This window comes from Nipponia nippon, unplaced genomic scaffold, assembly GCF_047370975.1.
Source record: "Nipponia nippon isolate SJK-2023a ecotype South Korea unplaced genomic scaffold, ASM4737097v1 scaffold_5, whole genome shotgun sequence".
NCBI classification, from domain to species: Eukaryota; Metazoa; Chordata; class Aves; order Pelecaniformes; family Threskiornithidae; genus Nipponia; species Nipponia nippon.
Window position 1 is genome coordinate 91,988,842 of NW_028262369.1, and position 13,846 is coordinate 92,002,687.

General features: G+C 39.5%; 1 long non-coding RNA gene across 1 annotated transcript; it reads right to left on the reverse strand.

The window, feature by feature from the left end:
* Positions 1-4,589: 4,589 nt before the first annotated feature.
* On the reverse strand, positions 4,590-13,379 carry LOC148052387 (uncharacterized). The gene is made up of 3 exons (XR_015699278.1): positions 13,307-13,379; positions 11,588-11,702; positions 4,590-5,176 (listed from the first exon to the last, which is right to left on the reverse strand). It is a non-coding gene; the product is annotated as an uncharacterized LOC148052387 (long non-coding RNA).
* Positions 13,380-13,846: the final 467 nt, after the last annotated feature.

A 13,846-nucleotide genomic window follows, 5' to 3' on the forward strand; every position in this document is an offset into this window, starting at 1 on the left:
ATCTCTGTGCTAGATAACTGTGCAAGATATTGATACTGATACTCCTGCCACAGCACAGGTGCCAGCTGGGAAAACTTGCACTAAATCCTAGGCGGGTTTCTGACCCCTGCCTGGGCTGCCATGGTTATACTGCTGCCGGACGCTTAACACTGTCTTTGGTCTCGCTATGCAAGTTGCAGTCTGAGTTTTGCCTTTCACACACACTATAGTGTGTGTATAGTCCTCGTGCGTTATTTTACACTGATATGATTTATCTTATGCTTGCAATAGGCTCAAAATGATTACATAGCTAGGACCCCACGGAAAGTCAACAAAATCTGACTTTCAGGCCAGGCCCACTTTAAAAACATTAAATGAAGATCCTTTGCACAACTGTAATTTCTAACACATTTTTAAATGTACAGTATAAAACTTGAGGAGCTAATGACAGTACCATTGTATAAAGGGCAGGAAGAATCCAACTAATCAGTCAAAAATGGTTAAACCAAACACACTGCATATGGAGGATTTCTTGCCTTTTAGTATGGGTGTTAAGCAAAGAGCTGAGTTTGGTGCTGAGCTGTGCATTGCTGCATTGCAAGAGCCGCCACAACAAAATGTAACCCCTTCACAGCTGGAGGTTTTAGTGCCTCCGGGTAAAGCTCTAGTTCAGTAAGTCCTGAATGTGAGTAGGCATTAATACTTATAGCAATTTTTAGAATGCAAAAGCACATATATAATACAAATCCACTCCTCATTTTTCTCAAGAAAACATTTAAGCATTAACATTAACCCCAGCAGGGGTGCTCCTGTGCTGAGAAGTGCATTACTGAATTACAACATCGGAGAAATGTACCAAGCTAAAAAAACAATGCATATCTTTTGCAGGCAATATTTTGGCTTACAGTGAAAGTGGGCAAAGACAAACTAGCAAAGTCCAGAGGGTTGGTAAACCTTAACTCATTATGCCAGTAAAAGACATTACCAATTCCTTGGAAGGAATTTTCTCATTTAGCAGCTGCAAAATTTTAAGGAAATCTAAAACATTATATGAGGACTAATAATAAGTCATGAGAAAATGAAGTCAGTAACCAATTGCATAATTTTATCTGGAGATGTGTGCAGTATGTTAGTAGTTCAGAAAGAGCTCGTTGCAGACACAAGACCACAAGAATGGGTAAATGCAATTCCAGAGAAGAATCGTGTAAATAAATAGATTTCATGAAAAGCTACCGCATGCCATTTTCTGTACTTGGCAAAGAACATTCAGGTGATTAAGCGGTTGAAATTTATTTCTGATTTAATTATTTGAATTTCTGATTCTCAGATGAATGTTCTGAATGTTCTTACGTACAGTAAAATGATCTCATGACTGACCATTAGGACCCAAATGATATCACATCTGAAAAAAGCTGTAGCACTTTACCTTTTTAGAGACTGCCTATTGAAATGGGAAAACAGTAAATTTACTAAATTGTTTGGGGAGTACTCACTGGTAACACATATAGTCAGCTTCTTTTCTTCTGCTAGGTTTTAAATGATACTGTCAAGGTGCTGTGTATTTCCTAATTTTTAAAAATATTTTCTTTTTCTCCCAGTCTTATTTCTAAAACCCTCTGGAAGTTACTTGCTTCCCTAGCCTAAAAAAAGCCTATAGTATTTCTTGTGTTTTATTAGATGCATGTGAATGATTTATTACTGTAGGATTGCTCTTAAGCACAGGTTGACACTTAGGATTCTCCCCAAGTTTATGAAATAACTTGATTGCAGTTCCAGAATTTTCAATATACTGCCGATTTTAAAACTTGTATTTGCACTTATCTAAGCAGTGTTTTAAATGCAATCATTTCTAACATGTTCTTTTAGAAATATATTCCATGAAGCAATAAGGAAAGGTCAAACTGGCGAGTATTAAAGCTGCTACTATTATTTTAAGAAATGTCATGCTAGGAACAAATGAGGTTATTACACGTTAATCATTGTACAAAACAGGTGTCTTTCAGAAAATCTCTTTCCCTCTGATCAAAGAAAACTTGCAATTCCAAAACAAGGAAAGAGAAACCTCCTCATGAGCTGTTTAGTGATTAAAAAAACTCATCTGCTTTGATCTTCTCAGGAGGAAGATGTTATGAGAAAGTACATTCTCCCCTATTCTGTTTGACAGTCTGAGCCTTAGCAGAAGCTGTTTTACTTTCTTTGGAACCATCTCAAGATGCTGAAAATCTCTCTCTATGGAGGAAACTTCATCACAGTCTCTCAATAATAAATATGTCAACATGCAGTACCATGAGGAGCTAAAAGGAAACAAGAGAAGGCCTTACACGAAAGCAGCTGACGGTTTGACAAGTATTTTGTTGATGCTGCTCGTTGTGGTATTGAACCAGGAAAAGCTGGACTTTTCTAATTCTCAGTGTCCTACTCTGTCAAATCTAAATGTCAGCTCTTCACAAAGAGCATAAGACCCTACTCAAGATCTTATGGCTTGGCTGAAGAATTTGAACATGAAAAACCTGGCTGATGCACACTGTTCTTAGATTACTGAAACTTTGGGGTCACAGTCTGCTGTTAATGAGTGGTGCTTGCTTTGATTTTTATGATCAGAGGGGATATATTCACTTATACTCTTTTGGCTGCCTTAGAAATACCATCAAAAGTGCCAAGAGACTTAGGTCAGACTGCTTTTAGAAAACTCAGTGTCCATTATAAGAAAGAAAAAAGACAGAATACTCTCCAGTAAACCCTATTTAACGTAAATTGAGAGGAACTGCATATTGAAATGATGTACAGCCTTGTGTCTGAACTCTACACTATCAAATGTATAAAATAAACTTAGCTTCTCTTTGTGCTCACCTTTGATGTGCCTCATTGATGGCGATGGGAGTTCAACACAAGGACAATTTAGATGCCATCCAGAAGACAGGGATGAAAACTAACAGCTTTTTCAATTGGCTGTTTTCTACAAAGCCATGTAAGAGAGTCAATCCTACCTTCAATAAACATGTTTTAGTGTCAACAGCATTAAAACTTCCCTGGGTTTCAGTTGTGAACACATCCAGTTCTCAAGTTCTACCAAACTGACCTATGAAGGCTCTCTACAGATCCCTACAAGCCCTGAAATACTATAGTAGTCTTCATACAGCAAAGTCCTGTGAACAGAGAACTGCTTTGCATATACAGAGTTATTTTTGTAGTTGCATTGGGTACAGGCAGCAAGGTTTTGGCAGCAGGAAGGCGCCAGCGTACCCTCTTCTCACAAAGGGGCCCCCTGTGCTAGACATTCTGCATAGCAGTGAGGAGTGAGGAGCACCAAGGTCAATGCTTTGAACACTAAGGTCAGAGAAGAAGGAGAAGGAAGAGGAGCTCCAGGCATAGGAGCTGGTATTTCCCTGCAGCCTGTGGAGAGGATCACACTGGAGCAGATATCCACACACCAGCCCATGGAGGACCCCAGGCCAGAGCAGGTGGATATTCCCTGAAGGAACTGTGGCTGTAGAGAGTCCATGCTGGAGCAGGTGCTCCTGACAGGAACTGCAGCCCACCTCCACATTAAATTAATTTTGTACAGGTCAAGTCTGTTTGCCCATGTCAGTAATTGGTGACTGATCCCCCCATCTTTATCTCAGCCCATGAGCTTTTTCATTCTGTTTTCTCTCCCCAGCCAGCTGAGGAGGGGGAGTGAGAGAGCAGCTGGGTGGGAGTCTGGCAGCCAGCCAAGGTCAACCCACCACAATACTACTTCAGGTAATTCCTATGTTTGATTTGTGAGGGCATCATGTTCCCCATACATATCAAGAACACCCTGTACACGTTAGTATTTGCCATTCTTGGGTGTTTTCTTTATTAAGGGACACTGAAAGAGAAGCCAAAATGTGTCAGGTAGAGTAATGGGACTGACTCTTGGAAGGAAATGATTAAAAGATTTGTAATTTTTATGTTCTTGCCCTTTCAGGAGGATAATTCTTCTTCTGTTTCATTGAATAGTCAATCTGGTTGTTTTCCACAATTATTATGTGTTAATGTTTCAGAATGATGTAAAGAAAATGGGAGTTGAGACCTAGTTTGCTTTTTCTGATAACCAGCAATTTGTTTTAGCTTCTGGGAAGACTGCAAACATACCATGTGGAGCCAAATACCTTTGAATCTGACAGCTACTTCCCAATAATTTCTTTAGTTTGCTTTTAAAAGGTTCAGAAGTCACCTAGCAGTTCTTTCACTGAGCTGACTTGCACTGACCTTAAAGACCTGAATTACATTACACTGAGAAAAGCATCTATTTACAAAGTAAATGTGTTTTCACCCATTCAAAGGGGACAGGAATCAGAATGTAGTGTCCAACGGGAACCATGAAAAGTTAGTATAAAAGGTAATGAAACAAAATGGAGGTAAAGAAGGAACAGTTAATTTACACTTTTAAGGTTTTCTGTATTCAAAAGGAGACAAGAATAATTGGTATGGAAAGCCCAAAAGATTACTTAAAATTTATTTTGAAGGTGTATGTATCTGAGGCAAAAAAGTAAGAGACACTTTCATTGAACTTATAAGCTGCCAAGTCCAACTCTCCTTTGCAACATCATCCAAGAAAGCTTGCTCTAGGCACACAAGGACAAAAAGGCTTTATAAATATCTCCTACCTAAAAATTGTAATGTCAGTCTCTCCCTCAAATTTAATTCAAACAATTATGGAAACGATGAGCTGAGAATTGTCATTTATGAAATACGTGTAGACTAGCATAACAAAAGGCTTTGTGTTTCCCATTAATAGTATGACATGCACTGCTACATGCCTGGTCTTCCCTCAAAATTTAAATGAGACCAGACACTTGGATCATTTCAAACTGCATCTCACAAGCCCAGTCCTATCTTCGGTTACTGAAGAGCAAAGCAAACAAGTCAGCAAGGAGGAAGACAAGGAGGATATGCAAAGCTTGTCCTTGAGCTCTAACAAGCTGCAAAACTCAGGTCCTGACCAAGGCGAAGATGTCTTGCCAAAAGGTCAGTAAAGTCAACAGGTATCATGAGGAGTGAGTCGGTATATTTCTCCTAGAGAAAAGGGGGGTTGGAGCTTGAGGAGGAGGTTGGTTTGGGTTGTTTTCTTCTTTAGGAACTCTCTTCATCCTGCTCCCCAGTCCTCTCTTCTCATCCGCAGAACTTGTGTAGCGTGTTTCACAGTGCTGCTGCTGTGGGCAAAGGTAGAGGCCTGGAAGGGGAATGATTTGATTTGCTTCTGCTGGGATATTTATTTTCACCAGACAATATTCTAATGGTGTACTGTAAAATACTGCTGAGCAAAACTTTGTAATTGTTAATTAGCTATTGTTAGGGTGACTAGAGCCTGTTACCAGGCTTTTTTTTTTTTTTAAGAAAAAATTTATAGGAGTTTATATATTTGCAATACTTACATTAGTATGGAGTTATTTTCAGCTTCAAATTGAACATATTTAAAAGATAAAGTGGCCATTTTGACATTTAGAAAACAATACAAAAGATTAATCTGAAAAGCCAGAAGTCCAGACTTAGAGCAGAACACTGATTTCCTTCAACTCACAGCTAACACCTCCGATTCTCTTATGATGGTGAAATTGTCATGAACAATATTTGTGTTGTTTTATTCTACTATATTTCAGCCTGAAATAACTCCAGCTTTTTATTAACCGCAAGACTGAGTCCTATTCATCAGTTAGGCAGGTGTATTGCCTGATAATGCAATAAGCTTTCCTGGATGTATGAGTTGTTTTATTTCTTTTATACCAGTAATCAGTTCCAAGAGCATAATAAAAACAAAAGGTTTATTTCTTTCTTACTGGTAGCAGAGTTGTAAATTATCATCCATCAGCAATAACTGTTGCCATTTAATAAAAAAATAAACCTTTCCCTAATCTCACATGGAACATAATAGATAAGAATAAACAATGATATTAAAGTTGGTGCCAAAATGAAGGATTGCTGCAACTGAGGATGTGCAGTGAAGTTATTTATGTAGATAACAGTTTGGCAACAAAAAGGAACTAATTTAGTTGTAATAAAATAGATAATCCAAACTTTTCTGAAATATAAATCATTATAAATAGTAGTAATCCTAAGGCATTCTCCAAGTATTTCAAAGACAGACAATTGGTCAGAAACACAAACTAAATTTAAAAAAAAAAAATCAGACAACAAAATCAAGGCTGAATGTTCTTAATATTTCACTTGCAAAGTAGCTATAAGCTGTTCACCCAGGAAACCCTGAGGACCTCCAAAGAAGCGTTCCTCTTTCAGTCCTGTCCTGCTTAGCTCAGACCATCAGGCTGTTGCCAGAGTTCTTTTTTTCTAGATTTTTTCAATCTACTGCTGAGCTAAATGTCAACTTTTAACTGCCATGTTGGTTGTTTGCTACTTCACAAAGTCTGCAGATCTTGTGACCACAGCCAGATATGCACCACATTTTAAAAATCACATGCCAGAAGAAAAGTTCCTGTCTTGAGTAGCTGAAAAAATTCAACAAGAAAAGTCTGAAAAGCCAGGCTTTCAAACATGGTCAGCAAGAACTATTGGATATGAACCTCTCTGCAAGACATAGTTTGTATTTAGATGGAGTGATCAAGCGCTTACACAGAAAAACATGCACACAGTCTCTAGGAATAACCAGAACAACCGAAATGAAATGTCTTAACCAAAATCACTGTTTTCCCTCTCACTCCAGTCAGGTTACCCCTCTCAGCACTCTGCCCTGGCATAGACCACCCCTGAGTTTCTCCACAGCAAAATGACCTTTGTGCATTATTGAACCACTTTCAAACTTTAATATCTTAGGTGACAAGTGCCATATTTGTTTGCAATATATCAGGATTCTATAAATATTTCACATTTTCTCATCACATTTCTTTTGTGTGAAACAAGACAAAGTGCACAGTGTGTACAACTGCCCCACAGCAGTTCTTATACCAGCAGCAGAAAAGCCCTTTCCCAGCTACTCACCCCATGCCTCGCACCCAGAGCTGCCACAGCCGCCGCAGCAGGAAAGGGAGACCAGCAGCTCAATAAACCAACAATATCAACAGGTATGAGCAGGAGATCATGTTCCCAGGAATACTGATCTGTGGATGGACTGATTGCCTTCCCACCTGTTATTCTGGGAAGGTGATAATTCGTCCTCAATCTTTCAGCTAGGTAAAAATACTCTTTTCCGTCTGCACACTGGACAGCTGGCAACGGGATCATCACTTCTGTCCTTCAGGAAAGGGGGAGCTACTTCTCCAGTTGCAGAAAGGCAGAGAGGGGAGCACAACCCCATGGGAAGCTCCTTCACCTTAGGCTGGTAAGGGGATGGAGGAAGCAGAGTGCAGGACCAGATGATGCTGAGGAGCAGCTGCTGGATGAATGCTGCCTGCCCCAGAGACCTCATCCATGTGTGCAGCTGCAAGCTGAGGTTGAGAGGACAGTGCCCACAGGTTCCTACAAATCCTGAAATTCAATACTGGCTTCTCTAAATATGGAAATATGTTAACTACAGGAAAGATGCATTATGAACCAGCAATAAAATTTATAGGGATGCCTTTTTTTTTTTGCTTGAGGTTTAAAAATGGAAACTATCTTTCCATTATCTCTTTTCTTGATATATAAGCTTTATAAATCACTGGTACTCCATTAGTCTACACTGGAAAACCAATTTATATGAGCAAATAATAATGCAATTTCATTATGTTTTATTTCCTCACAGAGCTGACCAACTCGAGGCGAAGGAAGTTGCAGATGAGAGACTCCACAAAGTAGAGGATAAAGACACATGGGCCAGAGAGGATGCCAGTGAGGATATACAGGACAGTCAAATACTGTGTAGCATGCTCACAGGCAGCAGATTAATATCTACTCCTTCTCAGTCACCAACCAGAATGGACCATTAGAACAAATTGCCTGACCTCCTTAGGTATCACAGCTCTACCTTTCATTCATCTACACCTACAATAAGCTCAATAACTTGTCAGCTCATCTTTATTTCAAAAAAATCCAGAGATAGCTATGAATAAAAAGCTCAGCCTGCCTATGCAACAGAAACACCATCAGGTTTGTGTATTGGATAAAGCACAGTATGCAGCTTGCATTGCAACTGGAGGTCTGCCTTTGCTCATGCTTTTATGTGAGCCTACTTTCAGGTTTTGCTTCTTGCCTTTCTATCTCTTCCCCCTTGCAGACCAGCCTCCCACCTTGTGTAGCAGTCTCACACATCTGGACCAGATGTCTGAGTTCAGTGGATAAGGGATAACCCTTCAGCAGACACGTGTAGACAAGTAGGTCCTAGGTCACCAGATGCTCTAAGCATTTCATGCCAGTGCTGATCTATTAGTAAGAGACATTTCAGACAGGACTCCGCTAGAGTCATCTCAGAATGAAGAGGAGAGATCCCAGACCTGCACCGGTTTGGGTGAATAGTGCCATTTTTGACGATACGCAATCAGCAGCTGTCACCCAGGTAAATGTCAGACTTGCCAGAGGGAAGCTGGCTTAGCTGGGATGGGCCCTTGGGAGGGTTTTGGCTTGGAGTGAAAAAAGGAGGTACCCAACTCCAGCTTTGCAAGGCTGCCAAAACCTCCAGCCCACAATAGGGAAATGTCGAGCCCCTCTGCCATATCCAATTAAGGCTCAAACATGTCAGTCTGAAATTCAAACCCCAAAGCACATACAAACCATGCAGCCACCCACTTGACAGCTGACAGTGAATTATATTTGACTTTTCTGCCAGCTGGACCACACAAGACATCTGTGAGAAAGGGTTCCACGAAAAAATGTTAATAGAAGAGATAAATTTTCATTTCTTATCCCTAGTCACTTGATATGGATTAGGATTAAATTTTGGGAAGTTACATTTCACTTCGCTGGCTAAAGGACTCTTACTAGCACTGGCAAAAGTACCCTTACTGACACAGTTGTCTCTTCCAGCCCATTCCATAATAATTTTTTTCTCTCATTCCTCTCGTCTTTCATGTTCTCCTTCCCTACTCTGAGTCTCTGGCAGCCCAGATAAGCAGCAGCTCTGTCCCTTTGGCCTTTAGGGCCTAGTTCCTGAGGATGCATCAGAGCCTGGGGAAAGCCTGGGTCCCAGATGAGCACCTCCAAATTCTTTGACGTGGATGTGCAAAGAAAAATTTGTAGGGAAAAAAATCCTTACTGCAAACATGTTTTAAGGACCAAGTGCATCATTTGGCCTCTGCAAAGAGAAAAAGGCTCCAAACTTCTTTCCTAGTAGGACTTTACACAAATAGCATAATGTACAAAGGCATCAACTCATACTAAGAGGAGGGGAAATTACTTGCAAACATTGAGTTCAGCGAGACAGCCAGTGTAACATTGTAGGCTTTAGTATTTGGCCATGAGAAGTCATACTTCACGAACTCACTCATTACATATCCTAAGAAAATCATGACTTTCTTACTGAAGATGGAGAAGGGAGAGAATCTGTTAAATAGTCTCTGAAAATGATGCTATATGCTTCAAAGATTAACAACATAAAACTTCTTTCATATTAACTGTAGCAATTCTTCTGTGCTATAATAGCTTAACAAAAATACTTAGGATTTTTACAATAAAAAGAAAGTGATAAGGCAATTAGTTACTACCTACAAAAAGCTTTGAAACTATTTATTCAACATACCATCAAAATTACACATTAGATTAGCAGGTTGTAAATGATAATCTAGCACAAACCTCAAACAATGGCTTTTGCATCCCAGAGGGATAACATTATTCCCAGCTAGAAGGGAATAAAAATACAAATTATTTTTTCATTGTGACAGTGAAAACTTTCCAGTTCCAATTCACATGCAGTTCAGTATTTTATGCAGAAGTGAAGGAAGCAAGCAACATTTAAATGACAGAGTTATCAGTCTTTTTTGTATATTGCAGCTGTTTGGAAAGCCACAGGGCAAAGGCATTTATATATGAGATAAGCTCAGTCTGTAGAACAAATTAATGCTAGATTGTGAATTAAATGGCATGTCTTCGGACAGCTAATTAGCTTTGTGCTGCTCAATTAAGCTTTGAAAGGACATGTTGTGTTTCTTGATGGAAGAGAAAACATTTCCAGGCTGTTTCACATTCTCGGTACTTTCTGTTTCTTTGACTGAGAAGTCCAAGAAGACAAAGAAAAATCCAGCAGCCTTACCAAAAGGTATCAAAGTCTAAACTACAAAGTATGCAACAAAGTTATTTTCAATAGTCCCCAAAATCTTTGATTCAATGTCAAATGGCTTAAAAATATAAGCTAGCTTGGGATAGGAAGGAACTATAAATCCACGTCTTCAATGCTTTTTAAACTAGAAAAGTAGCAAGACCTCTCCAAGGAGAGGATAGAAAAGCTGTGTAAGAGCTTTCAATGATTTGTTAATATTGCATCTTTCTTCAGTTAATCCAAAATTTTCCACCTCTTTTTTCCCTGCTAGCATCCTAAGCATGTGTATCAATCAATAAACACTCAAATGTCATTTGGGTTCCTCACTCAACGGTATGAAACAGACATTAAAGTTTCAAGTCTTGATTCACTAAGAATTACTTTCTCTTGCTGTTATCCAAATCCTTTGAGACTTATACAGTAAGTGAAAACCTTCCAAGTTCATTTTTCCACAAGAACTTCAGTACTTCCATCTTTTTTCTCTGCTGGTAGTAACTAGACAGCTGACTTCTAACCTCTTTTTCTGTTTGCCAACCTTAGAGTAGAAAAGCCTGGTTAAATTGGCATGGAGAGGGGGTAAAACTAAATGAGATTCCTGGAAAGGAGTAATGGTTTTCAAATCTAAAATCACAGTGATTCAGGCTGCATTTAGCTCTAGCAGTGGGATCTCTCTTGTAGGATGAGAGATGAAACTCTCTTTCCTAGTTAAATTTTCACTGCTCTGCACATTAATCTACTGTTGAGCTGAAAACTGCACATGCAGAGTATTTATTCAGTGTGAGCCAGTAACCACCAAAAAGGAGAAACCTGTGATCAAATGCTGCCCTTTGGCATCATGGACTTCATGGATCAGCAGTCTCTTATCAGATTTCTGTACTGGGGTAATTTCTTCAGCCTGAATCTTACAGTTAAGAGCATTTAATAAGTATTGTCGATTGTGAAATAAACAGACATCAGGCATTTCTGTCATAAATCACTGAAGATCACACTAACAAGCAGGGTATAAAATCTGAGAAATTTCTGAAGCTATGAAACGGTTTTTCATCTTCAGTCACCAGTTTTACTTATTGTACTTTTCCAAGCAAATTCTGACTTTCAGCAACTGTACCCCAGAGACAGATGTAGAAATCCAGCCCAAGGAAGGACTGTCGTCTACTAACTTGTAGGTGTGAGTACACATCATTGCATATATAGTGACATGACTATATACGTACATACGCATGCAGATGTACTATACAGAGCATTAAAGTGGGCCAGTATAAACGTGCATGCTATTCTGGCTCTTCAGAGATATTCCCTTGTCAGAAACAGACAGAATAGCTGCGTATCAAGACTATTTTTCTGTAACTATACTTTTAAGGATTTGTAGTTCCAAAGAGCCATTTTAGTGTTGTATACCTACAGTGGTATACAAGTATATTTATATACGTATTCTAGATATAAAAATATGGCATGTACACTCACCTGTAAGACCATGGCAGAGAACCCCTTTTAAATATGTGCAGTTTTTGTACTTTATTTTCTTGCTTGAATCTGTTTTGTCTGAAGAAAACACATAGTGTTCCTGCTCTTGCAACTCCTGTTCAGGGAGAAAAGAAAAATTCCTCAGGGTTAAGTAGAAAAGTCTTTGAAATCAGAGGTTAAATCCACAGGTAGCAATACCAAGAAAGCAGTAGTTTTTGTGAGCTCAAATGACAGCTCATCCAGAAGCCATCAGGAAACATTAACACTACCTTAACAACCATTTTCAACGTGATGTTTGGAATTTGCTGGATGGTTGTTCAATCCATTACAGATATTCCAGTACAGTTGACCTTTAAGCTATACGTGCCAGCAAGGGCTTCATTGTGGCTTTCCTCAAATGTTAACATGAACTTGCTCTTGATGCTTCCCTACCAGCGTTGGAAGAGGAAAAGAAAATGGCAGCAGGTGCAGCTGGAAGGCACGAGTCCCCATGCTGACAGACAACTGAGGTGCCACAAACAGAGCAAAGAAGCCTGTTCTCCACATAGAGAAATGAGTCAGTACATTATCACCTGGCATTGACAGAACATTTATCTCCAACAAATACATGAAGATTTCCCCCCAAACAGTATTTTCGTTAAGAAACCTAACTAATAGGGGATATTTATCAGATGTTAGTAGCAAAACCAACCATTTCATTAGTTAAATATCAGAAAGAGGGAAAAAAAATTTTTAGTCACCTCTCTTCTGTGAGCCACACCTCAGTGACAAGCAAAGGGCTGAGATTTTCAAAGCCACACAGAGGATTTAGGTTTGCAGTTGCAACTACTTGCATGATGGTTAAAATGTTCAAATTGCACAAATGGCCTTGAAAATTTTAACAGTTATAGCTACTAAGCAAATATTTTCAATTCTTTGGTTACTCTCATATTACATCTCCTTTTTTTTTCCTTTTTTAAAGGCACCATTAGTTTTATTTCTGCCTGGATTCTCTCTCAACATTCATACCACCACATTTAATTAAGCAAACTGAAAACCCCAAAAACACTTCAGATATGCCAGGCATCATAAGCCTGTATATAACACAGAAGTGCTTCATATAGAAAGCTGTCAGAATTGAGAAACCGCATTTGTCTGAGCTGTATTTAGCATTCTCAGAGTGAATTTGACGTTGTGTCAAGAGTGAAGAATCAGCGAGAGCCGACCATGAAAGGAAGAGAGCTTGCTTTGTTCTGAGTCCAAGAAAATATTCAGCATCATTGCTTCCCAAATTGTATATGAATGCTGCCCCACTTCAATATTCAAAGCCCTTAATATGATGGGTTGAAAGCAGGAATACTTCAAAACGCACCAGCAATGGATCGACAACCATTAAATATTGTGCTATATTACCCCTGCGAATTCTGTAGTGCAGTTCTCAAACTAATGCTATGAAGCCAGCACGGAGGGGAACAGTAGCTCCTTGAGCACTGATTTCTAAGACTTTGTATAAGCTAAGCTCACATGGAAGGAAACAAACATGCACAAAAAGGAAAAGCAGGGGGAAGAATTAAACAGAAAACTCACAATAACTGAAACCCAACAATGTATTTTGGAAGAAACAAAACCCAAAATTTTTCAGTAATGTAAGAAATAATAGCGGGTGAAATCCTTCTTTCACAGGTATTTATCAGTCTCCAAGCATGCAGCCCCTCTGTTTCGGCGCTGGCTACGGGTTACCTCTGGGGCAGCACTTTCCTGTGCCCGGCACTGCGCGCTGCAGCACAGCCTCAGCGATTCCTGCGATTGCGCCTGCACCAGCCTGGGCTGATGAGCAAAACTGCTGCTTTCCTTAGCTGCCTCCCCCATACTCCTTCCCAGCAAAGCCCTTTCGAGCTCGGAAACCTCCCTCTGTGGGAAATGCAGGGCTGCGGGTAAGTTGTGATAGACATTTCAACCTTAGTGGCCTGTGCGCAAAGATTAATGTCAGCAGAAACCTAGATAAAAGCTTGACTGTGTCGAATGCCAGAAATGTTCCTTATTTCCTCTTTCGTTATGAAAAATGATTTTATCTTGACTTTTCAGAAATACAGTGTGATTGCTCTTTCAATTAACTTAGTGTTCTGTTTTCCATTAGTACAGTACAGAATAACTGTGACCCATTGTACTGTCCCAGGGCTTTTTTCAAAGACACTGATTTACAGCAGAAAAGGGATTTTGTGTTTCTTGCCAGTTATAAAATTGCTAAGGTAAAGCTGGGAAGCAGACACGTTAGCAGTC